Source organism: Austrofundulus limnaeus, unplaced genomic scaffold (genome assembly GCF_001266775.1).
Source record: "Austrofundulus limnaeus strain Quisiro unplaced genomic scaffold, Austrofundulus_limnaeus-1.0 Scaffold463, whole genome shotgun sequence".
In the NCBI taxonomy this organism is placed as follows: domain Eukaryota; kingdom Metazoa; phylum Chordata; class Actinopteri; order Cyprinodontiformes; family Rivulidae; genus Austrofundulus; species Austrofundulus limnaeus.
In genome coordinates this window covers 279,985-286,586 of record NW_013952865.1, presented here as the reverse complement: position 1 = coordinate 286,586, position 6,602 = coordinate 279,985, and the positions used below count along the sequence as shown (strand labels likewise).

The 6,602-nt window shown below is 38.7% G+C and overlaps 1 long non-coding RNA gene across 1 annotated transcript; it reads right to left on the bottom strand.

Annotated features, from left to right (window-relative positions):
- Positions 1-381: 381 nt before the first annotated feature.
- Positions 382-2,145, bottom strand: LOC106529750 (uncharacterized). The gene is made up of 4 exons (XR_001311675.1): positions 1,827-2,145; positions 1,112-1,300; positions 685-840; positions 382-551 (listed from the first exon to the last, which is right to left on the bottom strand). It is a non-coding gene; the product is annotated as an uncharacterized LOC106529750 (long non-coding RNA).
- Positions 2,146-6,602: the final 4,457 nt, after the last annotated feature.

Below are 6,602 nucleotides of genomic sequence, written 5' to 3'. Positions count from 1 at the left end.
TTTTTTACCAGCAGCTACTGACCTCCAGCAGCTGGATCATGCATACAGCAGAACTTCAGCTATTGGTTCAGCAGAGCATGTTGAGACGGTCCCACTCCCGATCCTTCAAGACATCAGACACAGCTGTGCTTACCTGACTCTCTTCCAAGCAGGTAACACTTTAGCTCCATTTATTATGACTTTGGTCACTCACTTCATTTATTTTGTCAAACAGTAACTGTTCTTGTTCCAAAACTGAACTTTAAAATACAATGGAAATAATTAAAGCATTTTGACAAGGCAGCTTTTAATTTTATCAAAAACATTTTCCTAAAGAAAAAAACATAACAGTGTGAAGAAACAGCAGCAGAACTTCACATTTTTTCAAGAAACATTCTTGAAACCATTCTTCACTTGAGCTCTGCTTGCGTGTTTGTGCTTCAATCAGATCAGCTTCTGCTTGTGTGACATTTAAAGATGCTTGAACTTCTTGCAGGCCTCTCTGATGGTGTCCATGGAGACTGGACTCGGACCTAGGTCGTCAGCAGCATCATCTGGTTGAGGGTCAGGATCTGGCACAGCAACCAGAGGCACGACACTTGAAATCCAACAATGCATGAAATGTGAAAACAAAGGCAAAAATAAAAGAAGTTCAAAAAAACTTAAACTAAGTGTTATTGGCTTTTTAAAGTATACAACACCAACCTGCAAAATGGCAAAGACGGTTCCACGCTCCAAACGTCCTTATGAAGATCTGCAGTTGTGTTTTCATTCCGGTCGTCAGGACATCATGGGTCAAAAGCCAGGCTGTTCAACGTTTTCCAGGAGACCTCCATGCCGATCTCATGCCTTAAACGACACCTGCATAAAAAATGTCATTTATGTCATCAATAAGTTCATACAAATATGTTAAAACAGGTCTATCAAAAATAATGACTGAGAAATATACAAGAGATTAAATATGTAGAAAATATTTAAAACATGAAATAGTTCATATGTAATTTATTTTTATCAAGTGTAATTTTATTATTACAGTTTGTGATTGAGTTTCTGAATTCAAATAGCTTGTTTGGGTATTTGTGTAATAAGCATAATATCAAATAGATTAAAAATAACTGATTATTCGACTCACTTTAAAATTTGCTGCTCCAACACTACAAGCAGTTCGTTCGGCAGTTCGTTTTTGTGCTCGTCCCTTCCCTTCCATGAACAAGGCAACTGGGTGCAGGTTGGTTTACTTTGTAGTTCCACTGCCCTACAAGCTTGATATTGCTCCAACTCAAACAGTAGTGTGGGCACATGATTGCAGCCACCTCCTTGTCTGCAAGAAAATTCACAACAACAAATTCATTACAGCCATACCGAATTTGTCATTATTTAAAAAAAAGCCAGGTAAGATATATTGCTTTAAATTAATATAATTTTTATTCACATCAAATTCTCCATCAAATACAGTCTGAGCTGTAGCAAATACATTAGCAAAACTTATAATGAAAATTTCCTATAAAGCTTATGAATGTATCTCTTGGGACAATACTTATTTTTACATATCACAACATCAACAATTTTCTCAGCTTTTATTTAAGCCATAGTTTACACAGATAGGATAAGAAATAAGGACGCTATGAACATTTATGTGAGACATTGATCCAATGGCTTTGTTTACATGACTCTGTGAATAGTAATGACTCGTACGAAGGCTCGATGCTGGGCTATAGCGGCTAATAGACAATGTAAGAATAACCACCAGTCTAAAGTTCAGCTAGATTTGGCATTTAAACTTTCACTCTGATGCTTGAGTCAAAAGATTGATGAAAATAAGACAAGAACAAGAATAACGAACTTACTTTGCTGGGCATGCTCTCTCTGACTTCAACGTCCTTTTTTCAGTGATTGTCTTTTTCGACACAGTGTCCCCCCTCGACAGTTGCCTCACAATGACGTCCTCTCGGATCCGCGGCACACTTTTCAGGGATTTTGTCCATTGTTGTCCACAATTTTCCCAAACCAAGCATCAACATTAAAACTCGCCTTCATCAACAAGGTCTTCCCCCCAACTTCCGTATATGGGCGGAGTCAGCATTTCGGCATCCAATCAAAACGTTCATTTCATGCGTGATTTGCATGATGACGTCAATTATTAAAAGGTCCATTTATCAGTTCACACAGCTCATTTACACACTTTTCCTGAAGATAGAAGAGTTCAATCTGACATGACATGTTCGTACGAACCCTTCGTACGAACAAAAGTAAGAGAAATTTAGGAGAAGAATACGAACATGTTCTTGCATGAGGCCCAGTGTGCTCAGAACATTGGTATAGCTCTCTGCTGAGATTCTTCTGCAGCTGGAACAGCTTGTTCATATCAGAATGACACAACTTACTCTATGTGTACACTTTGTATTGTTCTGAGTGGTCCTTGTCCTCAGAGCAGGAACCAAAACACACCTTGAGTTAGACTAAACAACTCCAGCTACAAGATTTTATCAGGCTTCACTTTTTAAACTTGGACTTGTTTCCTGGTGCTGCACCACGGATAAGGCAGATTTATTTGATTATGTTTGAGTCACAAACTATCCAGGGCTTAAATAAAATTCATCCTAAGAACCAAAGACATAAACTGATGTGAAGGCTGTCAGCTCTGTTAAGAACAAGGCCATTCACTGTCACAGCTGCTTACGGTCAGTCAAACACTCTTACATAGAAAAACAAAAGGCAACCTGGAGAGAAAATCCAGGGCTTGGTACGTTACAAGTTGAGCTGACAGGTCTGGATAGATACAATATGAGCCTGAGGTCTGGTTGCAGAGGCATTCTTTAGAGCATGAGAAACTCTCTGCAGGGGTCCTGGGACCGTACGGGGCAGTGGGACACTAGCATGTCTGTGTCAGAGCAGGTTGGCGTTGGGCCAGAGGGTTCAGATTTTCTACCTGCACCTGGAGCTGAGCCAGAGAGCTCCGGACACCTCCAAGGGCAAAGCTATGGTCTGAGCCTGGGGGGTCGTGTTCAGAAGGTGTGTCCTGAGCTGGGAAATCAACAGAGAAGCCCAGCTGGTGGTCCGGTACTCTCTCAACCACTAATGAGCCTGAGGGGATGCACACAGAGAGAAACAATGAACTAAACAAGAAGTGATGAATACAGATGACAGCTGTGGAGTAGAGAAAGTCTGGAACGAAAAGCAAAATACAAGTATTGATGGCTACAAGCACTAAACTTAACTTGAAAGGATAGTTCAAATGTTTGGAAAACAGGCTCTGTGAATATGTTTAAAACATTTCATATCATACCTGCTGTAGAGAACAAGAGTTCAATTCTGAGCAGGTTGAAACTTTATTGTCCCCGAGGGGCAATTTGATTCAGACAGCAAAAAGCAGACAGAGAAAAAAAAAAAGAAAAAAGAAAAGAAAAAAGGTGTTTTGAGTATCCTGGTTGGATATAAAGGCACTATACAAGTCCAGTCCCAGATAAATGTCCTAATTGTAGGGTTTTTGTTTTCTTTTTGAAAGTATAGTATAACTAATGTGATTACTTCTCCCTAAGGAAGCAGAATCACATCCACTGACCAGGATGTTTTCTGATCAAGCTGACATGTAGCCTGAACTAAATCATATAGATGCTAATACCAGACAAGACTTAATAAATGATAACCTGATTAGTGAATCCCCCCGGCACACCCCCTACAGGATGTTAAATGTGTATCTCATGGTGCACATTGCCTGTTTTAATATTAGCAAATTTTGGAAAATGTTTTTGATGTATTTAAAACATGAGTATAATTTTACACAAAAGTTAATGACTAGATAGGTAGATAGATAGATAGATAGATAGATAGATAGATAGATAGATAGATAGATAGATAGATAGATAGATAGATAGATAGATAGATAGAAACCTCCCAATGGTAGACCTAAAGTTACACACTTGATTTGAAATAATTTAGGCAAAGGGGATAAATCATTCATTTAAGGTAAATGTATTCTTTATTTCTTACCCAGATCAACATTTGAGGCCCAGTGTGAGGCTCGACACTGAAAGTGCACAACACTCATAAACATGGAACTGCATTTGGCCTGAAGGAGGTTTCCAATCTGAATCAAAATCTGCAACACAAAGGAAGTTATTATTCATTTTCCAAAGAGAATACTTTTGACACAGAAGGCATTTGTTTCAACTTGTTTGTGTTTGAAACCAATCAGACCAGAGGTTGTCAGTTTTAGATTAGCAAAATAAGACAGAAAGGAAACTAGGGTTACAACTAACGATTATTTTAATAATCGATTAATCGGCCAAATCATTAAAATGCTTACCGTATTTATTCAATTATAATACATAAAATTTAATCCATAAAATCATCCATAAAGTATACACGGATAAATACTTATGTATTTTAACCAAAATATCGGCTTCTTTCGCAAAATGCCTCAGTCCGGAAATGAGACCACATTGTAAAAAGCAGCTGAAGCGAGTTTACCTCTGACACTCCTCCGTGCTTCAAGGCGAGATAATAACAGATCCAGGCAGGCGACATGATGTGAAAAAAAAGGGGGGGCAGTCCTGCACCTTAGTAATGATAACAAACTAATGACATTTGCGTGTGACCGAGCCGCTCCTCGAACAACAACTGTAGGGGTCACCTCGAGTGAAGAAACAAGATTTACTTCCTCTAAGCAGGCATCGGACAGGCCTGACGAGAGGACAGGAACTCTGTCACAAACTGAACTCTATTTAGGCCATGACAGGTCATTCTAACTGTGGAAGAGAACCCCTCAGTTCTCTTAATCAGATAATGGACAGAACAATCTCTTCTGTTCATGATTCATTTGTCATTTAACTAAGAATGCTTATGCATTTGTTAAATCATGATAATGCCTGTCACAGGAAAAGTGCAACGACTTCTTTTCTTTTATCGTGCCTTACAGTTTTATATTGGTATAAAAAAATCACAGAGAATCTGATTACAATGTTTTCATTGTGTTTTTATGTAAATCACGGTTTTTATTTTACTGTGAACACAGTAATATAATTGCAGATTTTTTCTTGAGAAAATCTTTCATTTATTTGGACTAAAAGAATGGTTCAGAGCTGATTATAAAACAGAAATGTTATAGTTGATCACCATAAATGTTTTGCAGTGATTTCTCTTAGAGTCTATCAGAAGAAAGCTAAAGAGGTTATCATGATGTTGTTGAAAAACCACAGAATTTAACCTTGACTGGCGCCTGCCTGGCAAATCTGTATCTTTCTTCTCTGACTCATCTCTAAGCCTGAGGGCGGAACCAAACTTTGTCCGTTCTTATTACTAACCCGGATGGCTTTGGGCAAACTCTCTGACTTCCTAACTCAAAGAAGGAAGCCGACTGTGATTCTCTCCAGAGAAACCTCAGCCCTGGGACTGTAAGATCTAATCCCAGGAGCCAATTAGAGTGGATTCTACAGCCAGGGACCCGACATGCCTGTCGGTGTTCCTACCCGAGGCTTCAAGCCTCCAAGTGTGTTTTGTACCTCCCGCTGGGGAGATGATTTATTTTGAAGGAGAAACCGGATAAGGCTTGAATTTTTCTGGCTTGGACTGAAGCAGGCACAAAGTTACCCGGAAATAACACCTGTTCGCCAATGACCGGTAAGCGAGCCGACAAAAGTTCACTGACTGATCGGAGGCGAGCCAGTTTTTCTACTTCGAGGGTGTCTTAAGAAGCCATCATCAGGTAAAAGCTGACGTGTTTGGAGTGACGTGTATTGTGGACCTGAGTCGAGAAAAGATGTGCAGTTCCGGTTGACTCACACTTTGGTAAAAGTAAAAGTAGTAGAAACACTAACATTACTTTTCTCCTCTTTCTTATTTCTTTGATTTGCCAAAACTTAAGCTAAAAGTGCCAGTAAAATTATTTGGTTGTTTAACATCAGAACTAACATTTTACTGTCTTATTATAAGTAATCTGAGTTGATGTGAATTGAAATTCGGACGCAGGTTTTATCTCATTAATTCTGACGCTTGTATAGGAAACTAAATACCCACAATCAAGTGTAACTGATGATTTGTTTAATTTGTATAAATAAATGATGAACTCATCTGAGCGTTCCCCTTATTGTGTCATTTTTCACTTCGCATGGTCTAGATATTAACAAATAGTGAGAAAACCTTGGTAAAATTTTTCCTCATAACCTTGAGTATGAGAAATGTGGGAAAAGCTTATTACATCCTAAGCTCACTTCCTACACAACAAACACGTTCGTCTGTAATGGCTGCCATCTACCGGTGTTCTGAAAAAGTTTGTATCCCTGAAAAGTTTCCTCACCAGAGGGGGCGCTCGTGAGTAGGAAGTAATCTGCCTTTCCCCCACAAGATGGCCCAAATCTCACGTGGTCTCTGACTTTTGTGTTAGCACATCCTGGTGAACTATATGTAAAATGCCAGAATTCATATGATGTTGCTACAGCTGATATATATTTGTTGTCAAAATACCTTTTAGTACACATGTTGTTAAAATAAAATGAACAGTCCAATGATCATTTTACTGATATGTATAAAGACTGCAAAGGCTGAAAAATCTTGGAAGTCTGTATGAAATTGGAGGTAGTTTGATTAAATTTTTAATGCTTTTTAAGCTCAAAAAGGTGTGTGTG